Consider the following 16,671-nt stretch of genomic DNA (forward strand, 5'->3'; position numbering starts at 1 on the left):
TATAGTGCCTAGTTCAATTTTGTCCTAATTGTTCATGTTAGTTTTTGCGATGTTGAAAATTAGGAATAGAATTAGGAAAACTTTTGATGAAATTGCATCCATCACATCATACATACATATAGGAAATAATTTTGGTGAAAAACAACAAAGATTTCCAATAATTTTGTTTTTAGGGCATTCTATTGAATTGATTTGAAAAAATATTTTTACACTTGCTTGAATGATTTTATGGAACATAGGAGAGTGAAAGAACAAATACCTTGTGAGTTTTTGAGCTTGAATGAGTGGTTACATCTTTTAACCACTAATTTGTTCATTGTATGCTATATCTCTTCTATGATTGTAATCTTGATTTTGCTTGATTTTTTATTTCCAATGATTGATGTTTTGAATTGCATTGAGCATGATTGAGGCCATCTTTGAATTAAACTCACGTACGGTTCTGGAGCGGAGATTCTTTGAACTGAATGACGACCGTAACGGATGTCAGCGCAATCAAACTCCGATCGAAGACAGAAATCTGCCATTGCCGGAGACCCGCGTTCGAAGTGGGGAGTCACTATCTGCTGTGGATCAATGTAAAATAGTGAAATGGCCACATTCCCGATCCAATGCTATTGATCCAGGAGAGTTTACCGAGAACCCATATAGCCTTACCCATGTATCTACCTTTGTTAATCCCTTTGAGCCTTATTTACCCCCATTGTTTGTAATATTACCACATTACAAACTTAAGCGAAAAACCATGAATTTACGTTGGATTGTATCCTTGATTAGCTTAGGTTGAGGAGTGTGTTTCATTTAAGTGTGGGAGAAATTTTGGAAACATTGGTAGTGATTGAAAAATGTTTGTTTTGGATATTTCATTGAAAATTTGGAAAATGGGTGCACATTCATGTATCAATTTGCTTTAACTATATGTATTTGTCATAGAAAAAGGAAAAGAAACAGAAAATTTTTTTTTGAATGAAATGAGAAAAAAAATAAGATAGGACAAAAGTTATCCCAAAGAAAAAGAAAAAAAAAGAAAGAAAGAAATGATATGAATGAAGGATCATACATGAATGTGTGAAAAAAGCGAGAATAGGAAGGTTAGATTGCATATTTTTGTTATTGGATTGATATAGGTTGAGTTGGATACTTAAACTAATCAAGGATCCAATTGAATTAGTCCAATTGGCCATATTTATCCTACCTTAGCCCTAGCCCCATTACGACCCTATAAAGTCCTCATGATAATTGCATTCATGCATCAATTACTTGATTGTTAGATGAAAAGAAAATCCTTGAAACCATGATTAGAGGAGACTTGAGTGAATTGACCCCAGACACCGAGTGATTAGAGTGTATACACACCTAGTGAGGGTTCAATTACTCAATTCTATGTTTTCATATTTCTTATCATGTATTCTTGAAAGTTGCTTCTTTTTTTTATGAGTTAAATCAATTTTTTAAATTTTGCTTGCATTGGATTATTTCCTTGCTTAGCACTATATATCATATACTTGCTTGGAATTTGATTGCTTCTTTTCACCAAACCAATAGAAAGCTATAAATATATATATTTTTTTCATACCCTGGGTCGAGTTGTCCGACCCAAGATGTTTTGACGACAAGTCGACCGACCTGTTTAGGTCAGACTATCCGACTTCTTCAAGAGCTCGGCCAAATCACTACAGAGGCCCACGAAGGCCCAAACGAAAGAACACAGCCCAAATCTAAAGACAGCCAAAGCCTAAAAAAGATAAGGGCGGTTCCCTTGTAGATAAAGATGACCTCACCTAAAGATAAGATAAGATAAGATAACTATCTTATCCCCAGAAAGGTCACTCCTCACCATTATAAATACACTGGAGTACCCAGGTATAACTCATACTCTGATTCTACTAAAAACCTGCTTAATACCCTTGTTAACTTAAGCATCGGAGTCCCTTGCAGGTACCACCACCCTCTGATGACAAAGGATCAACAACATCGTCAGTCCAACGAGTCGGGCGCGACAGCTCCGGCCATCATCCACCAGCTGGACACGTCATCTCCGACCAGTACAGAAGATCTCATCCGAGATCGGCCTATAGTTTCAGGTAATCCTCGGAACATATATATATATATATATATATATATATATATATATATATATATAGTATATAGTATACCTTGCATGCATATAAATAGTTGCATTCAATAAGTTGATTACCCGTTTGATTATTTTCCTTGTTTGGTTTAGCATGAGGACATGCTATTGTTTAAGTGTGGGGGAATTGATGAGTCCATATTTTTCGATACATTTTAGCTTGATTTGGATGGATTTCATTACATAAACTCACACTTAAGCACCAAAATAGCATGCTTTTGTATTTTGTCCCTAAATTGAGCTTAAATGTGAAAATATGCGTTTTTGTGCTTAAATTGAGCAATTTATTTCCACTTTTATTCCATTTGATGCCATGACATGTTTGTTGAGTGATTTCAGGTCAATTAGGCAAGAATGGATAGCCAAAAGTGGAAGAAAGCATGTACAAAGGAGAATACATGAAGAAAACAAGGAAAAGCACACACAACGAAGTGTGCGTGTGCACAAGTAATCGTGCGTGCGCACAAGAAAGAATTTCCGTGTGTGCGTGCGCACAAGCACCTGTGCGTACACACAGGTCAACTTTCAGGCCAAGTGTGCGTACGCACAGGACCCAACACGTCATTTTATTAATGAAACACGTGCAGCACATTTTCTGAGGCCTATTGGCCCATTTTGGAAGGCTTGGGTGCTGAATTGGAGTGCTATAGGAAGGAGAATTCAACACATTTCAAAAGCAGTTCACTTGTAGGGTAAAAACACATAGTAGGAGTAGGAGTAGTGTAGATTAGAAAATTCTCTCTTAGGGTTTTAATTAGCTTTTGTAGCATTTCATACTTCAAGTTTGATTTGGGATTATAGCAGTTTCATTTAAGTATTTCTTTATTTTCTCCTTTAATTACACCACTTGTTCTACACTTTCATCTATTTTCATTTCTCTTGTCAATTTATACCTAGTTTTGCAATTTTGGATTTCTAGTTATTAAATTTGATGTTTGATGCTTATTTTATGCTTGTGAGTTGCTTTGGTTGCTTGTTATCATTTATGGTTCATAGCTTTCACTATTTTTCCAATTTTGCCATGTTTTATGTTTATGCGCTCTATGTGTTTGATGAAATGCCAATTTTGATTATAGGGTAATTTCCACCCCTTGGCTTGGGAAAAATGAGTCTATGGATTACTAGAGCCATAATGTCCAACATTTAGTGATAATTCTTGGGTTGTTAGTTGTTATTGTTTCCACTAATGCTAGCTTTTTACTAAGGTAATTAGTAAGTTAGCTAGGACTTGTGGATTAATAACAATAATGCTCACTTGACTTATCTTTCGATGTTAAGGGTTGACTTAGTGAGATTAATCCATCATAATTATCATAGTTGTGGTTATGGCAAGGAAGGGATTCCATAACTCATCCCAAGTCAAGGTTTCATTTATGTTTTGAACCACTTTTCCATTACTTTTTAGCCTTACTTGTTTATATTACATACATAGTTCTTTTATTCCTTCATTAGTTTATTAATTACAATTTTGTCTTGTTCTTTTATCTCTTTATTTGTTTACTTCAATCATTGAAAACACCCCTTTGCCTCTCACAACCAATTTTATGCACTTATTGTCACAAGTTCATAGGGAGAACGACCCGAGAGTCTAAATACTCTCGGTTAATTTGATTTGAATTGTGACAATATCTTGGATTAAATTTTGATTAGGATCAATTGTTGGTTCGGAGCTATACTTACAACGAAAATCTATTTTATGAAAAATCCGAAACCACGTTTGGTTTTCTATTAATCCACCACGTAGAATCACCTTAAGGGAAGCCTGATGAGAGATTTTATGTCGGTGTAGAATTTATCAATAAATCCAATCGTGAGTATAGTCTAAACCGACACACAATTCCTTATCGAATAAGGATATTGTGTCACCACAATCCAAATTCAATAACTGAGAGTATTAGTCCCGAGTCGTTCTCCCTAGGAGTGCTCCAAGATGCACATCATTGGTTAGAAGTTGTATTGGTGTTTTGGAGTTTAAGGCAAGAAAGGAGCAAGCTAACAGTGTAAATGACAATCAAGCAATATAAAAACCTTGGCTAGGAGTGAGAATTAGACTTCCTATCATCATAATCTCCATCAATTGTGACCACAATTAGTTATTGCTTCACTTAGTTAACCTCTACTATGAAGGAAAGTCAAGTGAAAGTAATCATTTTGAGTTCAAAAGTCCTAGTCTAACCCTAGGGAAGTCTAGCCTTAGTGGCATTCAAACTAATTAGCAATTTCCAATTGATAATCAACAAAAGACATTGATAATTCAAGTGTCTCCAATATCTCAACCCCAAGCCAAGAATGAAAAGTCTACTCCATAGCTAAAGTTGGCATTTTCTCAAACACTTGGAGAGCAAGGGTGAAAGATATTGTAAAATTGCGAATAAACTTGAAATCAAAGATATCCACTACAAGAGATTAACAACAATCAAACAATTGGCAACAATGAACATAAAATTCCTCAAGCGTTAATGAAAATCAAAGTAACAAAATCCAAATCTAAGATCCACAAGTAACTTGAGTAACAAGAACTAAATTGAGAGTGAGATAATTAGATCTAAAACTTGAAGCAATGTAGAATTGAATTGACAAAAGATATCACCAATAGATCCAAGAGAATTCCAAATCGAGAAGTAAAACCCTAGAAAGAAGCTAGAGTTTCTCTCTCTATAAAATGTAACTTCCAAAACTAACTAAAAATATCTAAATGTGTGAATAAATGAGAATCCCCTCATCCCTTGGTCTTCTTAAGTGTTTTGGCACCAAAGTTCGTTCAGATTGGGCCCCACAGCCTCTGTGAAATCGCCAAGCACGTTTTCACTTAAAAATCACATGCGAGTACTGACGCATACGCGCACAGCACACGTGCACGTCCCTGGAGTTTTACAATCCACGCGCATGCGTACAGCACGCGTGCGCGTCCATGAGGTTCTGGCCCAGCCACGCGATTGCGCCGACTTCTAGCTTTGGCTTCTTCACACCGATCCCAGTAGCACGCATCCATTCATACGCTTAAGGCACGCGTACGCGTCGCTGCTCAAGCTCCAAAGCTCCAATTTCCATGCTCCTTCTATTTATGCATGCTTCCTTCCTCTCTTCTAGGCCATCCTTGCCCTATAAACTCTAAAATCACTTAACAAACAGATCACGGCATCAAGTGGTAATAGAAGAGGATTCAAATATAACACATTTAGTGTAAAAAAGGCATGTTTTCATCCATGAAGAAAAATCGGGAGGGAAACACAAAACCTTGCATTTTTTATGAATAAGTGTGAAAGAACATTGATAAAACCCTAAAAACGGGGTTTATCAACCTCCCCACACTTAGACCAGGCATGTCCTCATGCTTAAAAGAAATCCAAAGACCAAAGAATCACAAGAGAATGAGATTTATAAGATGCAATCTTCCTATATGAATGCAACTAAAATGAATGCTACTATCTACTTGGTCAAAAGCAAATCAACCTTCCAAGAACATATATTAGCACGTAGGGCAAAATGATAAACAATATATGAACTCTACCAATTCCAATCATCAAAGTGAAGTGCGCATAACTTGCATGAAGAACGCTCGTGAGAGTCGGGAACAAGGAATTGAGCCTCGAACCCTCACTGGAAGTGTTTACACTCTATGTGCTCGGTGTATAGGGTTGATCAATCAATTCTCCTCTATTCCATGCTTTCCAAAATTTGTTCTTCTTCTAATAATCAACAATTATTCTATACATGCATACATACATCATGAGGTCTTTTCTTAGGTTGTAACGGGGCTAGGGTCAAGGTAGGGTTATATATATGGCTAAGTGGACCAGAATTTGAATCTTTGATTAACCTAAGCATCCCACCTAACCTATGCACAACCTATACAATTGAGTGCTAACCTAACTACCCATTCCTCACTTTTTCACATACTCTGCATTCTCCTTTGGTTACTACACATATGCATTGATTGTTATTAAATCTTACTTTGGGATATTTTGTCCCCTTTTTCTTTCTTTCTTTCTTTTTCTTTTTCTTTTCTTTCTATATTTTCTTTTTTTTTTCTTTTTTTATTCATTTTTCTTTTCTTTTTTATTTTTCTCTTTCTTTTTTTTCTTTTTGATGTACTTATATACAAAGGTACCAATGCATATGGTTTACATATTCAATAGACACATGAGTATATACCCGATTCCCAATATTTTCAATAAAAACAAGAACATGCTCTTACCTCAACCAATGTTCCAAGTTCCCCATACTTGAATGACATACACACACTAGCCTAAGCCAATCAAAGATTCAAATAAGGACATTTATGGTTTTTCGCTTTAGGCTTGTAATGTGCTAAAATTAAGAACAAGTGGGTTAATCGTAGGCTCAAAGTTGGCTAACAAAGGTTGTTGTAAGGTAAGGTTATTTGGGTAAGTGGCTAAGTTAAATGATGGCTTCAATCATATACATGCATTCATATACACAATAATGGACATATAGAGTCAAATAAGTCAAGGATTACAATCATAGAAGGAGAACAATGCGCACAAGAAGGAAGATAAGTGGTTATAAGATGTAACCACACAATTGACTCAAGACTCACTTGCTTGTGTTCTCAACTCTAAAACTATGTTCCAAAATACATTCCTCAAGCAAGTTTAATACCAAAAATTTTCAAATTGGTAGGGTGCCCTAAAACATAGTTTCTTGGAAAGGAAATCATTACCCTAACCAAGTAGTCCTAACAAGGAAGAAGTGGTAAAATATGTATAAATTCTAACTAATATGCAACCTATCATGCAATGCAATAACTAATCTAGCAAAGAAAAAATTGAAAAATTGGTGTTGAAAAAGGAAATTGTTACCCATGGAGCTCGGTCGGACGACCTCCCCACACTTAAAGATTGCACCGTCCTCGGTGCTTGCAAAGAGGAGCAAGGTGGACGGGTTGCTATAATTGATGAGCTTCTTCAAATAGATGTGCGTATGGACTTGTTTGTTACCCCATTTAGAATGCTTTTCCTCTCCCTTTTGGTGGCCATCCTAAAAGGAGAGGAAAATGAAGGAAAATTAAGCCTATAACAAAGATATTAAAGCAAATAGAACATAGGCGGGGGCTGATGCCAAATAAGAATAGGATTCTCAACTACATGGTAGCTACAACATGTAAGTGAGAAAACAATATAAGTTAAGGCAAATTAACTAATACTTGATGCATGAGTAAAGTCAAAGCATGAAGAGCATGTTGAGCATCAAGTTCAAACAAGAAAAAGTGGGTCATGAAAGACTATATGAGGTCACATCAATGAACAAAGAATACAAGAATTATAAAAGATTAAACATTAAAATTTCATCACCCAACAATATCAAACAAGTCGAGGAGCACCAAAATAATCCAAGAGATTCTCAACAATTGAGTATGAGAGTGCAACACCATTATAAAAAAATTTAGAAAAGAAAATAAGGACAAGCTATAAAAGCAAAGTTAAATTGCAATGAAGCAAGGGATGCAAATGTAACATAGAAAAGAAAATGAAAATAAGAAGTGGGATTCTGAAAGGAGAAGAAGAAAGTGAGAAAGAAAGAGGAAAGAAGAAGAAATGCATAAAGGAAGAGGGAGGGAAGAAGAAGAAAGAGAGGAGAAAAAGGGCACGAAGTGACGCGTAAGCGTCGCCCACGCATGCGCGTGGGAGGCAAGCAGGACAATCGACGCATACGCGTCAGAGACACGTAGACGTGGGGGCAGTTGTGCCTCAGGCACAGTGTTCGTGCGAAGTACGCACAACTCTCGGGAAAATGTACCAAGGGTTGCAAATGTGCAATCGACGCTCACGCGTCTGTCACGCTTACGCGTGGATGCCCCCCTTTTTTTTTTCAGGCACAACAAACAAAACTTTCACTCAAACCTTGCCAAAAGTGTGTTTTACAGTTATTTATTTAAATTACAGTCTTTTACTTACTTTAATTGCAATTTAAATTACTTGCTCCTTACCTTCAGAACCCCAATTTGCAATCTTCATAACCAATAATAAGAACATACTTCCCTGTAGTTCCTTGAGAAGACGACCCGAGGTTTAAATACTTCGGTTATCAATTTATTTAGGGGTTTGTTACTTTTGACAACCAAAACGTTTGTACGAAGGGATTTTTGTTGGTTTAGAAACTATATCTACAACGCGACTATTTTTATAAAATTCTTTACTGGCAAAAATCCTAACGTCAAAATGGCGCCATTGCCGGGGAACTACAACTGTGTGCCTTATTATTGGTTATTGTAAATATTTTTCTTTTACTCGTCTATTTGTTTTTATTTTTTTTCCTTTTATTTTCATTAGTCACTATGAATTCTTACCCCTCTCGCTTTAAGTTTGGTTCTAATATTGTTGAAAGTAATGAAAGTTATAACAGGAACATGCATCAAGGTCAGAGCAATCAAAGATGGATGGAGCCAAGAGGATCTGATCAACCCTTTAGGCAACAACACCCTCCAAGATTTCATGGACAAAGACCATTCTACAATGCATACCAAACAAATAGACATGGTGGACAACCTTGTAGTTACCAACAAGTCCCACCCTATGCTTATAGGCCATCCTCTCAACACAACTTTGAACCACCACACTCACAAGCCCCTTTTCACCATTCACTACCATATGATCCTCATTTACCCCGATCCCAATCCAATTACTCCCAAACAACACCACTTCCCAATGTACCACGTCCAAATCCATCACCCCGAGAATCAGAAGTTCACCTCAAGGGAACAGTAGATCAACTTCAAACAACCCTTCATTGTAAACCCCGGGATTTTTAGAAAATAAATAATGAATTATTTATAATTATATATATGATTTTCTTTTTAAAAAGGTTATGAGACTTCATGTTTTAAATTAATTTGGTTTTATATAAATTTCAATTATCATTAGGTGTTTTTAATTTACTAAAATTAATGATTTTGCTTAATTAAAATTCAGAGTTTTAGTAATTGGAGATGAAAGAAAGTTTTGTATATAATTTAAATTGAAATAATTTAAAGTTTTGACTAATATTATGAACAAAAAGAAAATTTATTTATTTATCTATAATTTTAAATTAAAGTATTTAATTACAAATAATTTGTAATTTAGAAAATAAAATAGTGTTCTTAGAATTAATTATATTGATTAAATTGGGTTTTAGATCAAAACTCTACTCAAATCATAAATTCCCAATTCTAAACCCTAATTCCTAATTTCACCCACCCTAATCCCTCTTACACAAATCACACACGTAACCCCCTCCACACCTGTCCACCTCTTAGTGAGCCACGCTCACCTCTTCCTCACTATTCACTCATCACCGCTACACCTTTTCCTTGTATACACACAACACAAGCAACCTCACATAACAAAAGAAAAGAAAAAGGGGAAAATGAAACAGGGGAAAGGAGAGTGAGATTTGAGAGAGCAGAGAACGAGAGGAGAGGGGAACAGAAGAGGGAGACCGCGCCAGCCACCGCACCACGTTGCCGCGCCCAACTCGCCGCCAGTCGCCGAAGAGAGGAGCGCGACCACCACAAGGAATCGTCATCGTCGTCGCTGAGCTGGGAGAGAGAAAGCGTCGTCGTTCTGCTTTCCATCAAGTCCGTTCCGCCGCTGCCGTTGCACCGTGCCGCCACTCCACACCGTTGACACTGTTCACCGAGGGAAGACGAAAGTGACGAAGGTTCCTGGTGCCACTGTCACAGTGGAAGAAACCTAGAGAGAGAAATGAACGAGGAGCTCGAAGAGAGGGAGCGTCGTTCTTCTGCTGTTTCTGCCCAGCGTCCCTGCCGCCGGAATTCTTGAGCGCCGCCGTTGTTCATGCTGAAGCTTGTCATTCGAGAAGGAAAGCTGTTGCATCCTCCTCTTTGTTCTGACATCGAATTCCCCATTCGTAACCCTGTAACGCTTCCATTCATGCTCTGTTTACACCCTATTTTTCTGCTATGTTTTTATCCTAATTTCGATAGTTGATATCTTCATTTTAGTATCGATGTATTCTCATGGAACTGTCAAAGTTGTGGTTGTTGTGAGCGGGATTAAAATTGGTGCTGCTACCGCCATCTTGGTCATGATGGAATTGCCGCTGGTGCTGTGAATTTAAAGTAAGCGGATTTAACCTGGGTAACTCTTGTGAGTTCAGCTAATCGAGGTAGGGGATATTTTATTAAATTAAATACTTTAAACTTTGAATGCCTAAGAAGTTTACTGAGTTATTGCAAATATATATGAATGCTTGATCTATGATGGATTTTGGATGCAGAGTGAATGTGTGACTGGTTATGTCTCTTGGTGGTTTTATGTGGTTTGAGATCTTGGTTAAAAGAACGTGTATGTTGGTGTGAAAGTTTACTGAAAATGTATTGGGTGTTTGTAATTGTGAAAGCATGTTTTGTTCTTCGTTTAAAATATGTTTGAATGATGACTTTAAAAACGCTTGGTAATGCTGATTTTGGTTTTTAAGAACGATTTTGAGTTAAGATCGTGATTGTGACTGGATTGCTGGAAATTCTGGTTCTAATTTTTTATGTCAGATGGTGGTTATTGAACTGTGTGCTTGATTAGGTTGTGATTGTTGTTAATTGAATATGTTAGTTTAGTTGTGATATATTGAATTAGGAGTTCTTGGGCAACTTTGGTTAGTCAAAAGAAAGTTAGAAATGTGGTTTTAGATGAATCCTAGGCTTGAATATAAGATTTGGTATGTGAGATTGTTGGAAATATTTTGTGCAGAATTTCTGCAGAAATCTGCATAATTGGCTGTAGAACGAATGAATCTTTGGGAGCAGTCCAGACCTAATTTTTAGATGAAATTCTTTTTCTGTAAAACTTTAGTGTGTCTTGAATATTTCATAAAAATTTCAGGGAATTTGGCTAAGTGGTTTGGAAGATATGATTTTTCGAAGTTTAGTGGTTGCTGCAGATTTTTCTGGTTTACTGGTTCTGCAGTACCAACTTCCAGATGCTATAACTTTTAATTTAAATAGAATTTTGAGTTGATTTTAAAAGTATTTCAAAGAGCTATCAGTCTATTTTAAGTGAGTATAAGTTTCATGTTCATATCTATTTTGTAGACTTAGATAAGTCACTTGGAAGGTCGGTTGTTTGCTGGAAACTCTGAACTGGTTTATGAAAACAGGGCTCCACTTCCAATTGATAATTAATTAATCAAATGAAGTGATATGAACCTGAAACTTGTGGATTCTAAAACCTAGGGATGTTGAATGTAAAATCACCAAAATTTAGAAGCAATGGATTAGAATTGAAATTATTATGGAATTTATAGAAAACATGGCTGCTGTCCGTTTTTGGAATTTTTGTAAATGCAACAGCAGAATTTTAAAGCTTGTATAAAATTCAATTCTAATCCAAATTCAGTAAAACTTAACTTGAATTAAAGATTAAGATCTCTAGAATTACCTTACCAACATGGTTTTAGATTAGACAAAGTTAGGAATTAAAAAGGAATGTAAGTTGCCCTAAGAAAGGTTAAAGTTAAAGACAACGATATTGAGAGATGCAGTGAAGAAAGAAAAATGAGGAACAAGGAATGAAATAAAGGTTGAAAATTATATTGAATGTGCCTTTGTGCCAAGTGCTAATGCAGAAGTGTCTGCCTAACTGATAGCATATTGTATGTTTAATTGGGCCTTTGTGCCAAACTGCTAATGCGAAAGTGTCCGCCTAACGGATAGCCTGAGATTGCTAATGCGGGAATGTTCGCCTAATTGATAGCACTGTTTCTTACTGTGATACACATTATTATGATGAGGCCTAATTGACACGGGTAACCGTGATGCCAAGGTGTCTAATTGACACAGTAAAGGAACCATATTCGGGGTTCGCTCCGAGTAACGTCGGGTTGCGGGTAGACAACCGACGCATGAGCTCATGGCCTGCTTAGGAGAGACATGCATCATATTGATTGCGCATTTATATTTGATCTTGTTTTGCTTGTTATATTTTCTCTGTGATAGTGCTGCTTGACTTGTTTGTCTTATTGCAATTTGTTTGTTTATTGATCTGTTTCTTGTGCTGTTGTTTCTCTGTGATTGGGAACTGAGGTTGTGATTGAGATTAGTTTACGTTCGGAAATTTAAAGAATGTAATAAGGTAAAAATAAAAAGTATTTCCAAAGGCTTAACAAAATAGTTTTATTGAGTAAAGTTAGTTATTTGCAATTTATTTCATTACTTTTACGGCATTCCCATTCCCTACTGAGAACTAGTGGTGTGTTCTCACCCCAAAATCTTCCACCCTTTCAGTGACACAGGTTCGGAGACTCAGTTTGAAGCCGCGGCCGATTAGGAGTTTTATTTAAGTTAAGTTTACGTGTTGAGTTGCTTTTATAGAATTCACTCTCCTTTGTTATTTAAGATTTTATTTTATACAGAGGGATAGGAGTTATAACTGAGTTTCTTTTGTATGGTATTTATTATTATTAATAACTATGTGACTAGTATTTCTTGGAGATCTTTGATATATGATTTTCATTAATAGAAACAAAAGTTTTCTGGCATTTTCTTAAAATTGAAACGCGGTATCGATCTAAAGGCTCAATATTAAATAGTAAAAAAAGAAAACAGGTCAGTAACGTCTTGCTTTTGGTACGATCATGACGTCCTGAAAGTTAAGGCGTTACATTATGGTATCAGAGCAGTTCGTTCCCATTAGAGCCTTGTGATTGGACTGACTATGCTTCATTGCATACTCTGAGTGTCTATCATGCTTAGTGACTTATTCTGATAACAAGAATTTAGATTTGATATGCATGACTGTCTGATGATTAACGCTGTTAGTCTACCATTGCATACCTCATGGTATTAAGTCTGGCCAACTTAACACTAATGATTTATGTATATGGGAACACTAATGGGTTGTCATGGACGAAATAGAAATAATAGGTAATGCGAATCACGGGGATTGGGAATTCTAGAAGTTACGTCTCGGGATTGCTTGATTTCGTATCTTGTCCCTCCATGGTTTGTTTTGAAGTTTTGTCTGAGGTTTCTTTCTTGAAAAAGTGAACTAATTATTCTTCAATCTCGCTCCTTGTTCATGTGCGTTTTCGTTTGATCTTAACTGCGTATGTTTATTTGAATTTTCTGGGATACCAAGCCTATCTTGTAACTTCTGCTCTGCAATCAAACTTCTATCTTATCTTTTCTATGTCTTATGAAAACCCAAATACATGAAACTGTATATGTATCTATATGAGTAGAGACTTTTTACTTTTTCACAAGGTGTTTTAAAAATGTAAAATGTTAAAATTACGTAATGTTTTATGCAATATGCTAATTTTTGAGGACGAAAATTTTTATAAGTGGGGTGGGATGTAAACCCCGGGATTTTTAGAAAATAAATAATGAATTATTTATAATTATATATATGATTTTCTTTTTAGAAAGCTTATGAGACTTCATGTTTTAAATTAATTTGGTTTTATATAAATTTCAATTATCATTAGGTGTTTTTAATTTACTAAAATTAATGATTTTGCTTAATTAAAATTCAGAGTTTTAGTAATTGGAGATGAAAGAAAGTTTTGTATATAATTTAAATTGAAATAATTTAAAGTTTTGACTAATATTATGAACAAAAAGAAAATTTATTTATTTATCTATAATTTTAAATTAAAGTATTTAATTACAAATAATTTGTAATTTAGAAAATAAAATAGTGTTCTTAGAATTAATTATATTGATTAAATTGGGTTTTAGATCAAAACTCTACTCAAATCCTAAATTCCCAATTCTAAACCCTAATTCCTAATTTCACCCACCCTAATCCCTCTTACACAAATCACACACATAACCCCCTCCACACCTGTCCACCTCTTAGTGAGCCACGCTCACCTCTTCCTCACTATTCACTCACCACCGCTACACCTTTTCCTTGTATACACACAACACAAGCAACCTCACATAACAAAAGAAAAGAAAAAGGGAGAAAATGAAACAGGGGAAAGGAGAGTGAGATTTGAGAGAGCAGAGAACGAGAGGAGAGGGGAACAGAAGAGGGAGACTGCGCCAGCCACCGCACCACGTTGCCGCGCCCAGCTCGCCGCCAGTCGCCGAAGAGAGGAGCGCGACCACCATAAGGAATCGTCATCGTCGTCGCTGAGCTGGGAGAGAGAAAGCGTCGTCGTTCTGCTTTCCATCAAGTCCGTTCCGCCGCTGCCGTTGCACCGTGCCGCCACTCCACACCGTTGACACTGTTCACCGAGGGAAGACAAAAGTGACGAAGGTTCCTGGTGCCACTGTCACAGTGGAAGAAACCTAGAGAGAGAAATGAACGAGGAGCTCGAAGAGAGGGAGCGTCGTTCTTCTGCTGTTTCTGCCCAGCGTCCCTGCCGCCGGAATTCTTGAGCGCCGCCGTTGTTCATGCTGAAGCTTGTCATTCGAGAAGGCAAGCTGTTGCATCCTCCTCTTTGTTCTGACATCGAATTCCCCATTCGTAACCCTGTAACGCTTCCATTCATGCTCTGTTTACACCCTGTTTCTCTGCTATGTTTTTATCCTAATTTCAATAGTTGATATCTTCATTTTAGTATCGATGTATTCTCATGGAACTGTCAAAGTTGTGGTTGATGTGAGCGGGATTAAAATTGGTGCTGCTACCGCCATCTTGGTCATGAAGGAATTGCCGCTGGTGCTGTGAATTTAAAGTAAGCGGATTTAACCTGGGTAACTCTTGTGAGTTCAGCTAATCGAGGTAGGGGATATTTTATTAAATTAAATACTTTAAACTTTGAATGCCTAAGAAGTTTACTGAGTTATTGCAAATATATATGAATGCTTGATCTATGATGGATTTTGGATGCAGAGTGAATGTGTGACTGGTTATGTCTCTTGGTGGTTTTATGTGGTTTGAGATCTTGGTTAAAAGAACGTGTATGTTGGTGTGAAAGTTTACTGAAAATGTATTGGGTGTTTGTAATTGTGAAAGCATGTTTTGTTCTTCGTTTAAAATATGTTTGAATGATGACTTTAAAAACGTTTGGTAATGCTGATTTTGGTTTTTAAGAACGATTTTGAGTTAAGATCGTGATTGTGACTGGATTGCTGGAAATTCTGGTTCTAATTTTTTATGTCAGATGGTGGTTATTGAACTGTGTGCTTGATTAGGTTGTGATTGTTGTTAATTGAATATGTTAGTTTAGTTGTGATATATTTTATTAAGAGTTCTTGGGCAACTTTGGTTAGTCAAAAGAAAGTTAGAAATGTGGTTTTAGATGAATCCTAGGCTTGAATATAAGATTTGGTATGTGAGATTGTTGGAAATATTTTGTGCAGAATTTCTGCAGAAATCTGCATAATTGGCAGTAGAACGAATGAATCTTTGGGTGCAGTCCAGACCTAATTTTTAGATGAAATTATTTTTCTGTAAAACTATAGTGTGTCTTGAATATTTCATAAAAATTTCAGGAAATTTGCCTAAGTGGTTTGGAAGATATGATTTTTCGAAGTTTAGTGGTTGCCGCAGATTTTTCTGGTTTACTGGTTCTGCAGTACCAACTTCCAGACGCTATAACTTTTAATTTAAATAGAATTTTGAGTTGATTTCAAAAGTATTTCAAAGATCTATCAGTCTATTTTAAGTGAGTATAAGTTTCATGTTCATATCTATTTTGTAGACTTAGATAAGTCACTTGGAAGGTCGGTTGTTTGCTGGAAACTCTGAACTGGTTTATGAAAACAGGGCTCCACTTCCAATTGATAATTAATTAATCAAATGAAGTGATATGAACCTGAAACTTGTGGATTCTAAAACTTAGGGATGTTGACTGTAAAATCACCAAAATTTAGAAGCAATGGATTAGAATTGAAATTATTATGGAATTTATAGAAAAGATGGCTGCTGTCTGTTTTTGGAATTTTTGTAAATGCAACAGCAGAATTTTAAAGCTTGTATAAAATTCAATTCTAATCCAAATTCAGTAAAACTTAACTTGAATTAAAGATTAAGATCTCTAGAATTACCTTACCAACATGGTTTTAGATTAGACAAACTTAGGAATTAAAAAGGAATGTAAGTTGCCCTAAGAAAGGTTAAAGTTAAAGACAATGATATTGAGAGATGCAGTGAAGAAAGAAAAATGAGGAACAAGGAATGAAATAAATGTTTAAAATTATATTGAATGTGCCTTTGTGCCAAGTGCTAATGCAGAAGTGTCCGCCTAACTGATAGCATATTGTATGTTTAATTGGGCCTTTGTGCCAAACTGCTAATGCGAAAGTGTCCGCCTAACGGATAGCCTGAGATTGCTAATGCGGGAATGTTCGCCTAATTGATAGCACTGTTTCTTACTGTGATACACATTATTATGATGAGGCCTAATTGACACGGGTAACCGTGATGCCAAGGTGTCTAATTGACACAGTAAAGAAACCATATTCGGGGTTCGCTCCGAGTAACGTCGGGTTGCGGGTAGACAACCGACGCATGAGCTCATGGCCTGCTTAGGAGAGACATGCATTATATTGATTGCGCATTTATATTTGATCTTGTTTTGCTTGTTATATTTTCTCTCTGATAGTGCTGCTTGACTTGTTTGTC

At 36.2% G+C, this 16,671-nt stretch overlaps 1 long non-coding RNA gene across 1 annotated transcript; it reads left to right on the forward strand.

Annotated features, from left to right (window-relative positions):
- Positions 1-9,314: 9,314 nt before the first annotated feature.
- On the forward strand, positions 9,315-12,629 carry LOC148577787 (uncharacterized). Its single transcript, XR_015902750.1, has 3 exons — positions 9,315-10,014; positions 10,101-11,338; positions 12,341-12,629. It is a non-coding gene; the product is annotated as an uncharacterized LOC148577787 (long non-coding RNA).
- The last annotated feature ends 4,042 nt before the right edge of the window (positions 12,630-16,671 follow it).

The sequence above is a fragment of the Arachis ipaensis genome, chromosome B1, assembly GCF_059453495.1.
Source record: "Arachis ipaensis isolate K30076 ecotype BB chromosome B1, ASM5945349v1, whole genome shotgun sequence".
Lineage (NCBI taxonomy): Eukaryota > Viridiplantae > Streptophyta > Magnoliopsida > Fabales > Fabaceae > Arachis > Arachis ipaensis.